This window comes from Suncus etruscus, chromosome 4 (genome assembly GCF_024139225.1).
Source record: "Suncus etruscus isolate mSunEtr1 chromosome 4, mSunEtr1.pri.cur, whole genome shotgun sequence".
Taxonomy (NCBI): Eukaryota; Metazoa; Chordata; class Mammalia; order Eulipotyphla; family Soricidae; genus Suncus; species Suncus etruscus.
Window position 1 is genome coordinate 66447488 of NC_064851.1, and position 20514 is coordinate 66468001.

The window sequence follows — 20514 nt, forward strand, 5'->3', positions numbered from 1 at the left end:
TAAAAAATAATGGCTTCTTTCCCCCCTGTTGTGGAATCAGCATTCCATCACTGTTACACAAACCTTTCGAAGTGAGGTACAATGGAAATTAAAGAGACACACCTATGCATGCCAAAATATTACAAAAATGAAACCCGAGATAATCCAGTAATATAGAATAGGAAAATATGAGAGCAGCTCCTAGAGATATTCATTCCTCTTGTTTTTAGTTATTTGACAATTGAAATCTAACTTATCAGATCTCAATAAAACTAGATAATCAATGATTCTCGATATTCTACTATAAATTGATTTATTATTACAAGTTGCTATAAAAGCAGACTTCTGTCAGCCCCTTTTCTGGTATTTATTTTCCACAATAGAGAAGAATTTTACATAATTTACTAAAGTTTTCAATGTATGTGTTTTTGTAATATTAATTAACAAATGAGTAAAATTAAAAGAGCGATTTTGAGATACATAGTATTAGTATAAACACAGCAAAGGCTTGGGCATAATTAAACTAATTTAAATAATTGATCATTTGTTGGGTGCTACAGGATTTAGTAGGATACACTCAAAAATGTCACTATGGCTAATTTAAATTATATTAATAATTTCTTGGGAACATTATAAGAACACACAGGCTTTTAGTTAGATTGTCCTTTCATTGTAAAGGACAAGTTTACTATGATTTGTTAATGGCAATAATTCTATTGTAGTTATAGAAGGAATTTGATTTTAAGGAAAACTGTAGTGATTAGTTTTAAAACCTTAGTTAAAAATTACTTGGGACCACCTCTTTTAAAATGCGTTTTAATTAATGAAATTAGTTGTCATATAATCCCTTGCTAAAGTGATAGATATAGGTATTTGGACTTCTATTAAGACACAGTATTCAGTCTTGGCAAGGAATGGCTTTTGAGACTGAATGGTTTTCTCTTTTACATGCCATTCTCCCACCTATTTTCTAAGTACTTCCATCCTGTTCTATAATTATGAGTGGTGTGAATGGCCTCTCAGTTGGAGTTATCATTATCTTGATCCTTCTCAGCATGAGTTTAGTCTGATGATGCAGATCCTGAGGAAATAGCCTAGGACTCAGCATTAGGAAAAATACCCCACCCCACTTCACCCCTAAACACACACACACACACACACACACACACACACACACACACACACGAAAATAAAAGTAAAAGAAATCTTGAAAGTTGTTTAGTGTGTGTGTGTGTGTGTGTGTGTGTGTGTGTGTGTGTGTAAGAGAGTCAACTTGATTATTTTGAAGTGAGGAAGAAATTACCAAATGACAGAATTTATCACTATAAATAATTATCTCATGATGTCTTAGATTTGTGTTCATTCCCTTCCTTTAGCTAATTCTTCAATGACCAAGTTCTCTAAATAACAGCAGGGAGTGTATTCTTTACAGTCTTTCTAAGATAGTTAATAGAAATTTGGATGCTATGCCGTGAAGGTCATGAAACCTACCTCAGTGAAGTAAGGTACACTATTGAACTATTTTGTGTGTGCGTGTGTGTGTGTGTGTGTGTGTGTGTGTTTTACTGCTCATCTAATTAGCACTCCAATTTATAGGATTAATGAAATGTTGTTTAGTTTAAAATAAATAGTGAAGAGCTTTGTACCTATAAGGTATTTTAAATTATTTTCTTCTTAATAGGTTCTGCTTGTCATGGTTTTTCATAGTCTTAAAATTTTCTCAAGAAAATTATGGCTAAGATAAAACCAGGGACTCAATTCTTCTCTGCTGACTTAGGTGTTTGGGGTGTTAGCTAGTTGAGTTTTGTCTTCAAATTATTCCCATTGTAACTTGTTGGCATTAATTACGCTATGGGTAGAGTTAGAAAGGGGATCATGTATCATTTTTTTCCCAATTGAAATAATCTTTTATCTCCATATCTGCAACTGAGAATCTGAACCTACTATTAGAAAATGACTCAGTATTGTAAGAAATGTTTAGGGAAGCCTAGAAGGTTCTTTGGCATTTTGTTTAGACATGCAGCTTCTTGTGTAACCAATTCCACTCTAGAGGTGAAACATGTATGAGTCTTCCCACCCTCCCTACTTCCAAAACTAACAGAATTGGCTGTGTAAGTAGAAACTTGAGGAGTAAAGTTTTCTTTCAAATTGTAGAGTGGGAGTCAAAGAAGTTATTTGTATTTTCTTTGGAAAAATAATAGAAAACATCTTTTTGTGTTTTAGCTATCAGATCTGGTCCTTTACCTTTTGTTATTAGTCAAGGGTTATAGTTATTAATTTTTTAATTAGTGGCAGTGTGCACTTATATAATTGTAAAAATTCCAGCAATTCCATAAAGTGTTCCATATTTTAAAAAATTTCAGCAACATTTTTAAAATATTTAAAAAATTTTAACAAGTGTTCATTCAAAAATATTTGATCATCTCCAATTATTTTGTAGAAACTATAAATAGTAAACTGACTTCTCAAATGACACATTTTTTTCTTGAAAATATAGTGTCCCAGTATAAATTTAAGTTGTTGAATATTTTTGTTTCCTCATGTTATTATTTTATTAATATCTAGTAGCTAACATTTTATGTCTTTTATTATATGCAATATCATAAAATAGGAGAAATGGAATATTAGTACAATGTTAAGCATATTCTACTTGTTTTTACCCTCCTTTTAAAAGTTATTATTAATGTAGTTATTAATACAGTTATTATTTTCTTTAACCCATTTATTTCTTTACAGAGAAGACTTTCTTTTCTTTATTATTTAGACAATTTGTTCAGTTATTGTATTTTGATATTATTTTGCTAAATATCACACTAAGAAACTTCTGAGGAGTGATGCTTTATTATTTGTCAATAAAGTCTTAAAATCCCATTTTCTATCCCTATTACTTATTTCTGAAACTTAAGTTTAAATCTCCCCATTTTTTCCACTCATTGATTTTTAGCTCACAACATGTTTCAGAAATCAAACATGAACAAAATTTTAAAAAATGACCTCACTTCTCATAAAGTAGACCCTATTACATTATCACTGTGCCTCTTCATTGATTATATATAGTCATCACATGACATTCATTGTGATATTCTGTTATCCAAAATGAATGGATTGAATACTTTTTCTGCCTAAAAGCTTGGTCAATTAAGTTTCTTTTTCTTGGTTTAGTAATCTTAAAGACACTGTTTAAGATTATGGATAACTGTTTAAGATTATGGATAACAGTTAAACTTTTGTTCAAATTGGCTCAACTTGGATTGCCTGTCTAGACTATTTTGATCTCTTGTTTTACTCAGAATAAATCTTTCTCTGATTTCGCAGATCTCATTAAAAATCTATCTTGATTTTACTAAGTTAGAGTGAGTCAGGGGATGTTAGTTGGGAGATCATAAATAATATGCCTGCATACACATTTATTTTATTATTTCTTTTTAGGAAGATGGAAATAACATGAAACAGACAAATTGCTGTAGGCAAACCGGATGTTCTACAGAACATCTCTTTTTTAAAGGACAAGTAGTTATTAGTTATTTGTGCTATAATAATGACAATAGCAGAGATATATTTAAAAGACATATTCAATGTTAAATTATATGTTAAACATAATTAAGTACTTTATAAAATTCTCTTATGTCTGAACAAATCATCATTTCTATATTATGGATGAGAAAAGGAAAGTTCACTACTATATAGTATAAAATAAAGATGAATGAGAGATTGTATTGTATTACAACTATTTTCTTCATCACAGTAACTAGTTCTATTATATTACAGAAGCTATTTTATTTTGGTTTTATCTTTATATAAATATACATCTAAAAGGTATAGATGTAAATTATTTAGAGTGAAAGCTTCTGCTTATATTTTATTCAAGCAATTTAAGTTATATGACTCTGATTTTTAGCTTTGATCTCTACCTCCTTGGAATATTTTGCTATTAACATTGGAGTAGGCATCAGACATTTGTGAACTTTGAATCACATCACTGAAGACATGTAGAAATAAAAATTAGCGGCATGATTTTATTTGGCATCCATGACTTAAAACAGTTGTCTGGGACTTATTTAAAAAAAAAGAAAAGAAAAGAAAATAATACCTTAGTAAATACAAGAGGAAACTCAGAAGAACTTTATTTTAGATATTATCTCTTAAACCTTTCCTGGGATCTGATTTATGCTGACACCGTAGCCACTCTATAAACAGTATGTTACAGTGCTACCTCTCTTCTGGTGCCCCCACTTTCCTCTCTGTCCCAGTAAATCCTTTGAAGGTTTTATTATTCAGGGGTGGGAAGATTGGAGTGAAAGCTACAGAATGATTTAACACTGTGGGAACTTAATCAATAAGAGTGTTGCAGAGAGCTCCCAGGAAAGGGTGTTGTTTTCCATCCAGATGATAATGAGGCCGAGTAGCAGCAACCTCTGGAGGAGGAGTGCTGGGGCAGCGATTCTTTGGTGGTGCTTTTGCTGGTTGCTAATTAATAGTTTTGAGGCCAGTGGGGCACCTTTTGGCCTCTCTGACATTTGCAAGCTTTACTGTGGCTTGTCCCACATGTCTTTCCACCATCAGGGGTCACTCTCAACTGGATTGGAGTCTGACAAGTCTAATTGGCTCGAATCTATGCAGATTTAAACATCTAGCCCACATGCCAAAAATCTGATGTTTTCTCATGCTGCTTCTAAGTTCCTGGCATTATGGGATTGGTGCATGCTTGAATTATTATGTACCAGCTTATCCTTCTGTTAACATGTTAAAGAGCAATTAGCTGGATGTAGTGTAAGAAATAGGGGAAAGAACTTCAATGCAGTTCAGTTGTAAATGCCTTTTATACTTAAAAAAAAAAAAAAAAACCTGTCAGACCATTGAACATTTCTGATTGGAAAGCAGATTGAATCGTATAGTCAAAAGTTTTAAGGGGTGAATAAGTTCCAGAGTGTTAGTTTTTTTTTTTTTTCTAATGACCGCAGGGAAAACATGCAGAATTGTATCATGTAAATCTACTTACCATAATTGACTTCCTTTTCCATTTTGTTCTTTCTAAGAGTAACTTTATTAAAAAAAAAATTAAGCTTTCTTATCACCTGAAAGTAACCAACTTGCTAGATATATTTTCTTGTGGAATCTATTTTGCCATTACTGCTAGTTTATAGAATTTTGAACTAATTCAGGATGCTAAGCTACATGCTCTCACATTCAATCCAAGTAATTTATATAAGAAAATAAATTCTTTGCTTGAAAATAATATTAATTGCATACTAATCCATATACTTACAATTTAATTCATAGTTTATAAAATATTTTCTCTAGTAATTGAAGTTTCATTTGATTTTCATTTTAAGAGGTCTATGTCATCTCCAATTAATTAGACAAGACAGAAATTTTGCCTTATGTGTACGAAATAAAAATCATTCATGGAAGCCTTCATTTTAATTAAAATAGCATAAAACTGCTTAATACTATATGAATACAAAATCTCAGAATAATTCTATTTTTAACTTTTTTGTTAAATACATAAGAAATCTGAGACTTAATTTTTTCTTTATCATGAAGTGCTTTCTTTCTTTTGACAAGTCTTTGACACGTGAAAGTTGTGAAAAAATAGAAAAGCCCTCCTTTCTGTTTGTTATTTACATTTTGAAAAAGTCGCATAAGATAAAAATAAATGTGTGTATATATATATGTATATATATGTGAAATGTGAATTTTCTAAGTCTTTGCTAGCCTTGGTTGCTTGTATGAATTGTGGATGCTACAAAATTTTTATGTATCTTCTAATTGTAGATTGTTAGATAGATATCCATAGAATTATAGAACACTTGTTACTGAACTCTTAGAGAAAGTACATATCATTACCTCTGTTCTTCTCTGTACACTATATGGATTTCCCCCTGTTTTTCTTTTGTAAAACATCAAATTTGGAGATTATTAAAATTTTAATTTGGAAAAGAAATAGGAGATAAGCACTTTGGTATGTCACCTGTTGAGATGATTTATTAAGTCACAGTTTTAATATCAATTAAACATTTTAATATTTGGCTAAACATTTTAATATTGCTTTATTCATAGTATTTCAGATGAGAATAAGTTTACATCTGATTCTTAAAAGAGAAAAGGATTAATGATTTCTAAATATGCACTATTTTTAGGTGGAAGTGATGACCAGAGATTTTAGTTTTGTTCATTCTAGTTCTAATCTATTTATTGTGTTTTACTTCCCTTTGCTCTTAAATCACATAAATATATATAAATTAAATGTACATCTTATTCTCTTATATTTAAACATTCTCCTGTAAAATTAAATAACCAGGAAATTTAGGTTTCTAGCTTGGATTTGCTATTAATTTATTTTATGATTTACATTAAATTATTTACCTCAGTAAGATTGCTTGCCTCATTAGCAAAATAGGGAAACATAATTTTTCCAGAACCCAATAATTTTTTACTACAACTTCTTTGACTCTTTTCATTCTCATTCAGAGGGACCTTATTATTATCAGATAAATTATTATTATTAACAAATAATGATAATTTTGAATGATAACAAAATATTTTTATTCCCTGGGTCTCCTTAACAAAATAACAAAAGATGCAAGATTACACAGACTTTGGTTCAAGCTCTAGATCAGCATTTTACCAAGTATGCAGCTTAGAGAATTATAGATATGCTTTTATTTTTATTTTGGATCCATACTCAGATGTACCTTAAATTTGGCTCTGTGCTCAGAGATCACAGTGCTGGTACTCTAAGGACTATATGGGGTAACAGGGCCTGAATCTGGGGAGACTATATCCAAGGCTAGAGCCCTATCCGCTATCTCTATGATTACTTTAACTCCAAGAGTAACTCTATGATTACTTTACTTTATGTTTATTTTGGTTTTAATCTGAATTGTGAATGAGAAGCTGCTCTCTTGCACAGACATAACAAATGATAGGTATTCAATCTACTTAGCTCCCCTTTCCATAGTTTTATTAAAATAATAGTTCAATGAGTTCTATAATTGTGAGTTACCATGTTTCTATAAAAATAAGTATTGTATTTTATAGTGTATCCATTTAATCTCATATATTTAAGTATTTGGGATTATTATGCTATTCAGTGATAAAATGTTCAAAATGACCATATTGTATTTTGTTTCAATAAAGGGATTGAATAGGACTAGGAAATAAAAAGCTGGTTGATCCTAGAGGTCTGATGGACTTCCATTCTAGAGGAAAGCATGACAGTAAAAGTCGAGCAAAATCTTTAGAAATTATTAAAGATAAAGACCCTAGGCAAGACCATTCTGAAATGGTGTAGAGTGGGTAGAAATCTTATTTGGAGTACAGATATATCCATTGACAATAATAAAGTTTAAGTTATAGACTAAAAATTAGTTTTTAATTGGACAGGGATAAGACTATAGAAAAGGGTGGAGAGTACTTGTGAACAATGTTAGGAGAATTGTAGGATGGTTAAGGATAATCATGCTAGAAACTCTGTGAAGACCAATTATTGACACAATTTGCAGATCTGCTTTATTAGGAATTAGGAAACAAATAATTAGATAATCAAATGTTCTGATTAACTTCTTGTCAAACTTTATACAGTAGTACTTTAATATATATTCTTCCACATTAGTGTAAATTAGGAATGAAATGTAATACACTTTCTTCTATATATGGGCCTACATAAATTTCAAATATCAGAATATCTAGAGTGCCATATCAAACATGTTTTATTTACTTTCTTCTCAATATACTAAAGAAAATGAATGGTTAACCTGATTATTCAAAACTTTTAGCACCTTTAACATTCTTCTACAGGACAAGCTCATAAATGTATTTGGAATATCATATTATTTTACATTAATTTTTAGTTACAGCTAAAGAACGTTCATTTTCTCAAACTCACAATCAGCTGTGAATACATCTATAAATGAACAGTGGATGTACATTTTCAAAATTGAAAGTCATTATGTAACAATGTAGACCACTATAAATCATACCTAAAAAGTCATAATAGAAATATTTTTTTTGTGTCTGATCCACTAACATGCAGTTATTCTGATAACTAATAACTTTTTCTTGGTGATAGAGCCCCAGATTCAATTTTATAGCTCATAGTACCAGTAAATAGAAAATGTCTGCCAAACCTGCCTATATAAATCCTAGTAATTACATGTTTTTACCATATGTATTGAGCTACAAAAATGAGATGTGAAGTTTGATGAGTTTTTACTTGGCAAATAAGCTCCATTGTGGTTATATGTAAAATTTTCCTATTAATATTTTTATGATTCCATATATATAACTACCTTTAATTAATTCAATAAAATTGAGAAGTATTTGAGTAAAATATTTTCCCTCTCTCAGATTGTAATTCAGCCTCAACTATTTGAATAAGCCGTCAATTCTCATTTTCTACCCAGTGAACAGCCAGGCTACCATAATCAACTTCTACCATCATGTTACTAAAAGGGAATAGACTACTTATTTCTGGAAGTGGGATTCTTTGATAATTTCTAGTTCCAAAGAAGAAATTTACTAAATAAAGCATAGGGCTATGAGAAAAGACAACTTAAAGGACCATTGTGTGTTGTTCAAACTGAGAAACTTACTTCCCATGAAGAAAGTAAATTTTCAGTGTTGATTTTTGTTGATATTAGGTTAAATATTATTTAGTAATATTTTATAAATTATTTATTTTGTTGAAATATTTTATTGTGTTTATTAAATAAAATTAATGTATTTTAACATTTTCTAAAAGTATTTTAAACCAGTCAAATTGGCTACTATATAAAATATTATATTGGTTAATTGAAAGCAGAATAACAAATTTCAACAATGATTGGATATTAGTTATTAAAGAGTACTAAAATACTCTGAAAGAACTAGATACCAGGATCACTTTGTTATATAGATATAAGCGTATATCAGAATAATTTCACAAAATGAAAAATTTTTTGGATACAATTCTTTTTCACTCTTAGAACATCCCCCTGAGAACTAGTGTGTGGTCAGTAGAACACCACCTTTGGAATTTGAATGTGGTTGTGGTTCTAAAAATATAGTTCTTCACAAAAATAGATTTTAAATATTTTCTGTAGTGCTATATTGCTATCTATACTCCTTGGAGTTTTTGAATATTGATTTGGAGAGACCAAAAATAATATAACAAAGTTCAATTAAGGTTTAAACTTAGATTACTCAATTTCATTTACACAATTGTAAATATTGATGTTGAGACCATTTTTGCAATTTTCAGGATTTTTTTTTTTTTTTTTGGTTTTTGGGCCACACCTGTGACGCTTAGGGGATACACCTGGCTATGCTCTCAGAAATCGCTCCTGGCTTGGGGGACCATATGGGACGCCTGGGGATCTAATGCAGTCTGTTCTATGTAAACCTCATGCAAGGTAAACGCGTAACTGCTGCACCATCGCTCTGGCCCCTATCTTTCAGGATATTTTAAAGAAAATTTTTTTTCATTACATAAAGTTTAAACTAGAACAGGGTTATGATTTGGGACCACTGGAACACACCTGGCAGTACATAGGGGATCAAACGGGATGCCAGGGATCAAAACCAAGTTGGCTGCATGGAAGACACATGCATGCCTTACACACTGTTCTGTACCTTTTGGATCCTAATCTAGAAACGATTTAAAGTCTAAATAAGCTTTAGTTTAAATCTAAAAATTTTAGTTAATCTCATTTAGTTTTTTTTATTTGTTAATTTTCTTTTATTTCTTCTCTTGACCTACAAGAGCATGTGGTTAATAAGACTTGCATGCAGCCAACCTGGTTTTGATTCCTGGCATTTGAGGTCATTTATTATATTTTTTATTTCAAGAGCATGTGTTGGAAAAGTACTGTGTGAGTCTTTTTCTAGATGGTTCCGAAGAAAGTAGATTATAGATTTATCTTAAAAGAATTAATAATGGAGCCGGAGAGGTGGCGCTAGAGGTAAGGTGTCTGCCTTGCAAGCGCTAGTCAAGGAAGGACCGCGGTTCGATCCCCCGGCGTCCCATATGGTCCCCCCAAGCCAGGGGCAATTCCTGAGGGCTTAGCCAGGAGTAGCCCCTGAGCATCAAACGGGTGTGGCCCGAAAAACCAAAAAAAAAAAATTAAAAAAAAAGAATTAATAATATAACATATACTTCAAATAATTACTTGAACCCAACAAAGAATTATTATTTATGTTTTAAACATCCAGTTTAATTTGTTAATTGAAATAAACCTCTATTACTGTAAAATACAATTTTAATGATTGATTAATAAATATATTAGTGTATATAGACAAAATAATTGTAGAAGAGAATATAAATGTTCTAAGTTTGGATATGAAAGACAGAAATAACAGTGGTACCTTTCCCATTGCCACAAATTAATGCTGTCATTCAGCTTCATAAAACTTAGAGCCACAGGTATCAATCTGATTTTGCAAGAATTTAATAAATCCCCAAATGTATCTATAGCTGCTTTAAATAAGGTGAGCCATAGGCACTAGTTTTATTTTATGAAACTGCACACTGGATCACTGTTTAGGTTAGCTGGAACCCAGAGCTGCTTCTGTGCTATCAAAGCATAAGAGGAATAATAATTTAGAAATTAAGTAATATATCTACTTTAGTGGATGGTATAAGAAACTGAGGAAAATCAAGTACATCAGGGCTTTCTAAACTGCCCAATTGAGCAACAATTCTCTAATTGTTAACTGAAATGAGGACATCATTAGAAGAGAGAATCAATAAACTCGACGACTGAATCTCTTAGGCTACGGGAATTTCCTTCCTTCCCCAATACTTACAGTGCCTATGCAAAAAAAAAAAAAAAAAGAAAAGAAAAATGGGGGAACACTAAACCCTACCACTCCAGCATCCCTTTTTCTTGTTTTGTTTTGTTTTGTTTTGTTTTGTTTGTTTTTGATATTATTTTCCTTCTCTTTTTTCTTCCACTTTTTTCTTTCTGTTTCACTCTTCTGGATATTATTTAGTGATTTTTTTTAGTAGTTGATACCAAACTTTTCTTCTCTTTTCCTTAACCTTTTTATCTCCAATAGAATCGCCTCATAAAAAAAAAAAAAAAAGAATCGCCTCATAAATTGAGGAGAGAAAATGATATCAGGACCATTCATATAAACATGTAGTGAAAATAAAAAATGATCAGACTGGAACACCAAACCCAAAGTCAATGACATCAGAATAGATACCCAATCTACAACAAGTTGTAAAGTTACACTAGTACTCTGGGGGGGTGAAGGAGGGAGATATGGGAGACATGCTGGAAACAGGAGTGGAGGGAAGACAACATTGGTGGTGGGAATACCCTTCATTCATTGTCACTATGTACCATAAATAATTCTGTGTAATGCACTTCAGCCACAATAAAAATTAAAAAAAAATAAACTCGACGAAAATAAGACAAGAACTTGGGCTAGAGAAATAGTATAGCAAGTAAGTCATTTGTCTTGCATATGGCTGATTTGAACCTTGTTTATACCTCAGAATTCTCTGTGGTCTCCTGAACCCAACCTGGTGTGACCTCTGAGAACAAAGCCAAAGAAAAGTTTTGGTTAATAGATGGGCGTGACTCCAAAACAAATCAAAACAAAAATAGGAAGAATGTGTTTAAACATAAGGAAGGTGCTGAAGAATACAGCAGAGGACTGAGTAGCAGAATAGATGAAATAAAAAATGTAATAAATGACCTTAAAGACAAATCATCAATAAAAATATATATATAACACAGGGGCCTGAAAGATAGCATAGAGGTAGAGCATTTGCCTTGCATGCAGAAGGACAGTGGTTCAAATCCCGGCCTCCTATATGGACCCCCAAGCCTTTCAGGAGCAATTTCTGAATGTTAGAGCCAGGAGTAACCCTTGAGCACTGCTGGGTGTGACCCAAAAATCAAAATTAAAAGAAATTTATTTATTTATTTATTTATTTATTTATTTATTTATTTATACCACATCTGGAAGAACTAGGGGTTAATTCAGAGTCTGCACGCATAAATCACTCCAGGCAGGCTTGAGGGCTATATGGGTTGCTGAGGGATTGAACCTGGGTTGGCAGTATGCAAGAAAATGGTCCTACTCACTGTGCTATCACTCTGGCCCCTCTTTATCTGCTTTTCTGCTTTTGATCTGATGGTATTGTAGGTTTCATAAAGCAGTTAAGACAGTTCTGTTTCTTTGACATTTTTGTAAGATCTTGAGGCATGTGGGTAATACTTCTCTGAATGTTTGATTGAACTTACTAAGGAACTTTGAACAGGTTCATGAAAATCAGAGTTTTTGTTGGTTAGATTTTTAAATGATCATTTTAATTTCCTTACTAAGGATTCATCTTTTCAGGTGTATTTTCTTAATAATGGAGGATGGATGATTTTAAAAATTCATTCATTTCTTTTTATTATCTTGTTTAGTAATATAGAGTTGTTCAGGTAATCTTAAGTATTTCTTAATTATGTCATAGATTATTGCATTTCATCTTTAATTTGATAAATTTTGGTTTTATCTCTCTAATTCTTTGTGATCTAATTAAGGGTTTGTCTATCATACAATTCTGTTTGAAATATAAGCTCCTGTTTCATTGATCCTTTAGATTATTTTCTTACATTCTATATCATTGATTTGTACCCTACTTTTTTTTAGCATTTTCTTCTTTCTGCTGACATTTGGTGTGGTTAATTTCAAGCTTCATGACATTTACATAATAGAATGTGTAATTATATGTAAGTATTAAAAATGACATCCAGGGGCCAGAGTGACAGTTAGCAGGTAGGGCATTTGCCTTGCATGTGACTGACCTGACTCATTTTTGGATTTGATTATGGAATTGATACCATATGTTTGACTGAACCTGCCAAGAGTGTTTCCTGAGTACAGAGCCAGGAATAACCCCTGGAAATGGTTGGGTGTGACCCAAAAACAAAACAAAAAGGGAAACATACAAGAATGGCATACAACTTTTTGCAGCAACATAATAGACTTTGAGGGCATTATGATAAATGAAATAAGTAAGTCAAAGACATATAAATTTAGGTATATGTATAATTAAAAAAATTTAGCATGAAGAAGCTGACATCACCTTGATACCAAAACCAAAGATTCTGCCCAAAAAAAAAAAAAAGGAAAATTACAGACCAATATCCATGATGAACACAGAGACAAAAATCTTCAACAAAATTCTGGCACATCATCAAGAAAGTCATTCACCATGACCAAGTAGGCTTCATCCCAGGAATGAAAGGATGGTTAAACATCTGTAAATCAATTAAAGTAATATACTATATCAACAAAAAGAAAAACAAAAATCATATGATCATATCAATAGATGCAGAGAAAGCATTTGATAAGATCCAACATTCATTCTTGATAAAAACCCTCATCAAGAAAGGAATGAAAGGATCTTTTCTCAGTATAATCAATGCCACCTACCACAACCCAGTGGCAAATATTATTATCAATGGAGATAAACTAAAGGCCTTTCCCCTAAAATCTGATACAAGACAAGGCTACCCTCTCTTACCACTCCTATATAACATAGAAGTGGAAGTACTTGCCATAGTGATTAGGCAAGAAAAAGATATCAAGGGCATTCAGATAGGAAAGGAAGAAGTCAACTCTCACTGTTTGCAGATGACATGATACTCTACTTAGAAAACCCTAAAGACTCTGCCAAAAAGCTTCTAGAAACAATAGATTCATATAGCAGGCTACAAAATTAACAGGCAAGCCAATGGCCTTCTTGTATGCTAATAATGATAGAGAAGGCATGGATTAAAAAAACAATCCCATTCACATTAGTGCCCCACAAACTCAAATATCTTGGGGTCAACTTAACTAAAGAGGTGAAGGACCTATACAAAGAAAACTACAAATGCCTTATTCAAGAAATAAGAAGAGAACACAAGGAAATGGAGACAAATACCCTGCTCTTGGATTGGTAGGATTAATATAATTAAAATGGCAATACTTCCCATGCATTGTACAGATTTAATGCAATCCCTCTTAAGATACCCATGACATTTTTCAAAGAAGTGGATCAAACACTCCTAAAATTTGTTTAGAACAATAAACAACCACAAATAGCTAAATCAATCCTTGGGAAAAGGAATATGGGAGGCATTACTTTCCCCAATTTTAAACTATATTACAAAGCAAGAGTTATCAAAACAGCATGGTATTGGAATAAGGCCAGATCCTCAGATCAGTGGAATAGACTTGAATATTCAGAGAATATTCCCCAGATCACCTAATTTTTGATAAAGGGGAAAGAAATTCAAAATGGAACAAGGAGAGCCTCTTCAATAATTGGTGTTGGCACAACTGGTTAACCACTTGCAAAACAAGCTAACTCAGACCCCTTTCAAACACTATGCACAAAGATCAAATTCAAATGGATAAAAACATTGATAACAGGTCTGAAACCATAATGTATAGAGAACAACATGTAGGTAAAGCACTATATGACATTGAGACTAAGGGTATCTTTAAGGAGGAAACAGCACTCTCTAAACAAGTGGAAGCAGAGATAAACAGATGGGACTATATTAAGTTGAGAAGCTTCTTCATTTCAAAGGAAATAGTGCCTAAGATACAAAAACCACCCACAGAATGGGAGAAACTATTCACCCAATACCCATCAGACAAGGGGCTAATATCAAAAATATACAAGGTGCTGATAGAACTTAATAAGAAAAAAACATATAACCCCATAAAAAATGGAGAGAAGAAATGAATAGAGACTTCATCAAAGAAGAAATATAAATGGCCAAAATGCACATAAAACAATGCTTCAAATCACTAATCATCAGGGAGATACAAATCAAAACTACAATGAGGTTGGGGGCCAAAGAGATAGCATGGAGGTAGGGCATTTGCCTTGCATGCAAAAGGACAGTGGTTCAAATCCCGGCATCCCATAGAATCCCCCAAGCCTGCCAGAAGCAATTTCTGAAGTGTAGAGCCAGGAGTAACCCCTGAGCACTGCCAGGTGTGACCCAAAAATTAAAAAAAGAAATACAACTATAATGAGGATGTAAAGTCTTTAGGTGAACAATAGGTAATTAAAAAGGAGCACTCGTGATTGGAATTAGCACCCTTATAGAAAGATTTTCCAGTGAGATAGTTTATATCTTTTAACATGTGAAGAAATAAATAGGAATTGATACTCTGCAACTCAAAATAATATTCTCATGAAAACTTGACCATGCTGGCACCTTATTTATATCTCTAGAACTGTAGTTCATTGTTGCTAATCATAAGTTACTTAGTGTATGTTTATAACAGCAACCCAAATGGTCCAAGACAACTCCCAAAGCTAGGTTTCATTCAGGCTGAGAGCAGACAAATGGCTTTTTCATGGCACAGTATGACCAAGATTAGGTGACAGGTAATTCTGAAGGGTGAGACAGAAGACAACTGGAATAGTGGAGTTTGGAAAAATTATACTAAATCCTATTCAAGAAGGTAAAACATTTAACAGAGAAAGAAACATTTTTTGTAATTGAAATGGGGAATGAAGTGAATCCAAATGTTCTAGCCCATTTTTATCTCTTTTATTGATGTATATGGAAGATTCTGAAAAAGCTAGATTTCTTCATTTTTAAATAGGTTAAAAGTAAGAAAATTTTGGGCAGTGTTGTGAGAAAATATTACACTTAAGCTGCAGAAATAGCAATGCTTTGAGAAGGAATCTATAATTTCTTTTAGTTTTATTACTAATTAGAAGAGGACAGTATACTTTTTTTTGGGGGGTGTTTATATGCCACACCTGGTAGCGCTCAGGGGTTACTCCTGGCTCTATGCTCAGAAATTGCTCCTGGCAGGCTCAGGGGACCATATGGGATGCAGGGATTCAAACTACTGACCTTCTCATGCTTTACCTCCATGCTATCTCTCCGGCCCCAGCATACTTCTTTTAATTAAGGACAGTTTTTAAACTTAAGAGATAAAGTATGGTTCTCCTTTCCTTGTGGAAGTTTTATGAGAATCAAAGTAAGCAGCATATGGAAATCTTTGATAATTATTATTTTAAAAAGCTATTTATTTACTTAAGTACTGTGATTACAAACATGTTCGTAGTTGGGTTTTAGTCATAGAATGTATACCTACCAGTTTAAATTTCCAGCCACCAATGTCTCCCATTATCCTCCTCCCCACCCCTACCCCACACCCTACCTATCTTTGGCATGGCATTCTATTTTAATCTTTCACCATCATTGTTATGGTAATTGTTATGCAATTAATTGAATGGACTTACCACTCTTTGAGGTAAGCTTCATATCATGGGCTACTCTTCTGGCCCTCATATCTATTGTCCCTGGGCATTATTACAATATTGTCTTTTATTTTTCTTATATCCCACATATGTGTGAAACTATTTGGTGTTACATCTCTCTGACTCAAGAGTGACTCTGGTGCATGGTGATGCTTGTGGGCTTGCTCTGGTATGTATGCTAGGATTAGCCTTATGCAAGATGGGTTCCTCACTTTCTGACTATGTATCTGGACTCAAGATTGTGCTTAATTTGCATGCATTTGAGATATTAGGTCTGGAAATTTTATTTATTTATTTTTTAAATTTGGCACAGCTCTATTTTAAATTGATCAATTACTTTACTTAAACACCAGGATTACAAAGTTGTTCATGATTGAGTTTCAGTTATAAAATGTACATCATCCTTCACCAGTGCACATTTCCAAACACTAATGTCTGCAGTTTCCCTCCCATTTTTCCCTTTTCTTGCCTCTGGGGCAGATATGTTACTTCTCTCTCTGTGTTTCTCTCTCTCTCCCCTTCCTCTCTGTCTCTTTTAAACACTGTGGTATGCGCTATTGTCAATGATGGGGTACCATGCATATTACTTTATCATTTTCAGCACCCAGTTCTTGTCCAGTGTGAACATTTTTTAACAGTTGGATTTCATCTCTAGATGAACTGGCCTGAAGCAGGATAACCATGAGGATTAAAAAAACAAGATAGACGTTAGAGAGATAGCATGGGGTCAGGGGGATAATTGCCTAGTAGACAGAGAGCCAGACTGTCATCACTGTAGGATATATATTATTCAGCAATAAACAGTTATAGAAAGAAAGGTAGATAACAGACTCTACTCTCAATTAATGCTAACTAAACCTAAAGGGGTTTACAATCTTGTAAGAGAAAGTGAGGAATGAGGAGGTTTAAGATATAATCTCTAACTTTTGTCTTCTTCCTGGAAGGGAAACCTATAGAAAACTGTAAACAGGGTTCCTGCCCGAGGGCATTGCCTGAAGGGGTTGGTGTTCCAATAATTTGTGTTAAGAGCTCCTCAGCTCACTATCTGCACCTTTTCTAGGACAGCCTGACCTCTAGCTAAAGGTTTGGAACTTTTCCACTACAGAGAAGTCAAAGATATAAATTTTATATATATAGCCTTTCACTACATCAACTATTATTGTTATGGTGGTCATTTCTCTAACTTAGTTGCTCTGGTCCAGTTATTTGTGGCAAGCTTCCTACTTGTCCTCCTAGTCCTTGTCTCAATTGTCTCTGAAGAAGGATCTGGAAATTTTAAATTAAATCATATATATAACATTATAGAAGCTTAATTGAATATTATTTATCCATTAAATTTAGACTTTTAAGCATTCCATTCAATAATTTAAGTAAGGTGGTAGAGTTCAATAGTAACAGATTTTTAAAAAATTTCCATCACTACCTACATATCTCTAAATTCCAGATGACTTAAATTTACATTTGCAATCAATTTTTACTTCTCGTATTGTATCTTCTTGTAAATTTCTTTTCTCAATTTTACACGTATAATGAAGCACAAAATATATTATTTTCATTTGACTTCTTTCACTCAACATGTTATTGAGGTGCATTTAAAAGGTAGAATATATCCTTGATAAATGCCTTTATTGTTGAATACTATTTCATTGTAGGAATTTATATTTTTATTTTATCTGCTCACCAGTTGATTCTGCAGTTTTGGCTATCATGAATAGTTTTGCTATACATATTTGCCTAAAAGCAGCCGCCTAAAATAATTCCAGATATTATTGAACTGCTAGGAGTAGAATTTCTGGAAAGATAGCAATTCTGTTTGGGAGCATGGGGCTTGGATCATTCTTGGCTATGCTCTGGTTTTACTCTTGGCTCTGGGATCAGGACTCCTCCTGGTAATGCTCCAGGACCATATGCAGTGCTAGGAACAAACTAGAGTAAGTTCATGCATGATATGCTCCTACATCCTATACTGTATTTATAGTCCCTAATTGTATTTCTAATTGTCTAAGAAATTATTCAGTTTCTTAGTATTTTATTAATATTTTATTAACTGTCTTTAGTTTAATAGAATTAAAATTTGGACCTCCAAAGGTGTGTTAAGGGATTTAGGGGATTTGTGGCCATTTGTACCCTTCACCAACTGGCCATTGGTTTAATATTAGGGTCAATGATATTGTGCTTCTTGGTCTGTGTAGTGCTGTGTGTGTATATATATCCATATATATACACATACATACATACATATACATATATATATATATGTATATATATATATATGTTATCCCTGAAATCTCTCTCTTTCTCTCTGACATTTCACTTTTTTAAAGTATTGTTTTAGCAAATGGATAGTGATATCTGACTGAAATCTTAATCTAAGTTTCTAGTGGCTAGAATTAATGAGCATATTTTTTCATTCTCTTTTTACATACTTATAATCTCTCTTGTGTGTTTTAAAATATTTTTGTAAATTTTTATTGTATTTATTGTCATTATTGATATATAACTACTTTAATATTTTAGAAAAAATTTCTGTCTAGAAATTTGATATGCAGAAACTTTTCAAGTCTGTTACTTGTATTTTTTTATGTATTGTTTCTTTTTAATTGTATTTATTTTGTTTCTTCCTGTGTTACTTATGCTTTTGTTGACCTATATTTTTGGGGGAGTGGGGTTTAGGCCAAGCCTGGTGCTATTAAGGAGTTGTACCTGGGTCTGCTTTCAAGAATTACTCCTGGCATTGTTCCAGGGACTATTTGGGATGCTGGAGATTGAACTCAGGTCATCTGCATGCAAATAAAAAGGCCTATGCATTGTACTTTCACTTCAGCCCTGATCTAAAGAAATCTTTGCCTAAGCTAAAGCATAAAGATTTTGCTTCAGTTTTTCTTTCAGAAGTTTCATAGTATTTTCTTTAATGTTATGGAACATTTTTAGGTAATTCAATGTTACACTGTGTGATCAGAGTATAAGTTGATTTTTAAAAATAGGAATATTCAACTATATAAGGAACTCAGTGACTTTGCTTATTTAAAAGTCTTAACACTTTTATTTCACTTTCTTTTTGGTTTTAAAAAATATAGAACGCTTCACGAATTTGCGTGTCATCCTTGCGCAGGGGCCATGCTAATCTTCTCTGTATCATTCCAATTTTAGAATATGTGCTGCTGAAGCGAGCACGTATTTCAAATTAATATATGACACATTTTTGATTATTTCTGAACTTGCATTTCTGTTTCATTCATTTAAATGTTTCTTAATTATTATTTCATCATAATAACATTGTATGAAAACTGTATGCACAATTTATCATTGAACATCAAATATTTCCTTTGTATTGCATTATGAGCTTCCCACTTCTTTTACCTTTTCCCGCTGGTAAACCACTACTTGGTTTTATAATTCAAAAGTTAATTTTAATTTCTAATCTATTTTAATTTTTTTGGGGGGTACTGTGGTTTAAAAGCTTATGTAGTTAGGTTTCATACATAAAATAACACAGCACCCCATACTTCAGCTAGGTTTCTGCCTCCCTTCTCCACCGTCTTAGTGTTTAACACCTATCTCTACTCCCAGTGCTCCTCTTTCTAGTGAGGACAAATTCTCAGTTTCTATTTTTTTAGACATTTGTTTATATTTTGCATTTTATAGAGATCATTTTGTGTCTTTTTATATTTGTTTATTTATTTTTATTTTGTGTCTTTTTTCTCTTAACTACTTCACTCAGAATGATATGCTCCAGGTCTGTCAACAAGGTGGCAAATTTTTATGATTTCATTTTTCTTATAGCTGATATCTTTATATCTATATACAAGGGAATACTGTACAAAGGTCTTAAAATTTTACTTCAAATGAATATATGATAAATTTATGATAATTTCTGAACTCTCAATTTTGTTTTATTTATTTAAATCTTTATTATTTATTATTTTAATCATAATAGCATTTTATAATAACCATATGTAAATATAATTGAACAACAAGTATTCCCTTTGTGCTGAACTACATATATTCATATTACTTGTGTAGAATACATGTATATATAAATACATACACCACAGTTTCTTTATCCCAATACACAGTTTCCTTATCACAGTGAATAATGTTGTAGAAACATAGGAATGTAGATGTCTTTTATAAATTGAGGTTTTGGACCATTGGGATAGATGCCCCAAAGTGGAATTGTGAGTCATATGGAAGTTCAATCTTCAGTTGTCTTAGGTGTCCATATTATTTTACCGAAAGTTTGGACCAATCACCATTCTTCCCACCTGCAT

The 20514-nt window shown here is 32.4% G+C and overlaps 1 non-coding gene across 1 annotated transcript; it reads right to left on the minus strand.

Annotated features, from left to right (window-relative positions):
- Positions 1-19310: 19310 nt before the first annotated feature.
- LOC126008269 (U6 spliceosomal RNA) lies at positions 19311-19417 on the minus strand. Its single transcript, XR_007495608.1, has one exon. It is a non-coding gene; the product is annotated as a U6 spliceosomal RNA (small nuclear RNA).
- Between the last annotated feature and the right edge of the window lie 1097 nt (positions 19418-20514).